Source organism: Coenobita brevimanus, chromosome 47 (assembly GCF_032717465.1).
Source record: "Coenobita brevimanus isolate Jiangsu-jjx chromosome 47, ASM3271746v2, whole genome shotgun sequence".
Taxonomy (NCBI): domain Eukaryota; kingdom Metazoa; phylum Arthropoda; class Malacostraca; order Decapoda; family Coenobitidae; genus Coenobita; species Coenobita brevimanus.
The window spans coordinates 32854180-32855504 of NC_137000.1; the positions used below are offsets into that span (position 1 = coordinate 32854180).

General features: G+C 47.7%; 1 pseudogene; it reads right to left on the reverse strand.

Moving 5' to 3' along the window:
* Positions 1-829: 829 nt before the first annotated feature.
* On the reverse strand, positions 830-947 carry LOC145399181 (5S ribosomal RNA; annotated as a pseudogene).
* Positions 948-1325: the final 378 nt, after the last annotated feature.

Here is a 1325-nt window from a genome sequence, read left to right on the forward strand (position 1 = left end):
ATGAATAAAATCGTCTGACGGTATCTAGATCGTGCTAAGCTGACGTCCAATCACTTCCTCTATCAACTCCTCTTCATTCCCCAGACCTACATTCCCTCCAGTCACACCATCATTAGCCCAACCATCTTCCTATTCCTCGCCTTTCCATATCCGTACCCCTCCATCGGTTCGACCCTCGTTTAGAATTCATGGTCTTAGCAAGTTCACAATCATCCCAACCTTCAGTCACTTCCAACAATCAATGTCCTTACCCTCGCAGCAGAATACCGTTACTATTATTCCTGATTCGCATATCATTCCTCATCTTTCCGACCCTCATATCCCTCTTCCTTACCATCGTTTCAAATTCATAAAAGGACGATTCGAGTGGTCATTGGGAGAGGGGTGAAGGACTGACCTGGGACACCATTACTAACAACTTGCCCATGGACCCCTAACCTGTCTGTCTGTCTCACTCATGCCTCTACCTCTACCTCGCTCTTACTCATTCCCTCTTTCTCTCATCACCTTAGTCAACTATTTCGCTTGCATGGCAACCTTCATTTAATCCTTTTATAATGGTGACCGAGTAGGTAGAGAGGTGGCCTGCAGTTCCAGGATGAAATCCCGGCGGAAGACAAGCCAAGCATATGTTTAGTTATGGTAGGTGTTAACGCCGGAGTGGTGACATGTGGGGGTAAGGGAATGGGCTGTTTAGCCGATGCCCAGAATTTTCATTCATTCATTGCCAGACGCCATGTATCCCAAACGGGGTGGCCCAGGGCTTAGAGTTAATTGTTTTACAGGGAGGGGCACTAATTCTCCACCAACCCCACTTGACACGTAGGGATGCCAACAGCATCTGGTGTTCCAAGGCGGTCACCCATCCAAGTACTAACCAGACCCAACGTTGCTTAACTTCGCTGATCGGACGGGAAGCGGTGTACTCAACGTGGTTACTTATTAAGCATCATTCTGTCCGATTATACCTTTACTAATATCCTAATCCTTTTCCTTTCAATAACCATATCACACTCTCAGATCGACCCTCGTTTTGAATTCACAGACCCAACAACTCAGTCACCTCAACCTTCAATCAGTCCCCTAGTAGCGCTGTCCCCACCTCCAATGTCATCCTCTTCTATTTCCTCACCTCCCCATACTCTCATATCCCACTCTCAGTTCGACCCTCGTTTCGAATTCATAGGAGGACGTTTTGAGTGTACATTGCCAGACGGCTGAGTGATAGACCTGAGGCAATATTACTGACAACAGCCTGTCTCTCTATGTCCCCCTCATCACTGCTGGAGAGGAAGGATCCCTCTCGACCTCCCCTCGGCTATTTG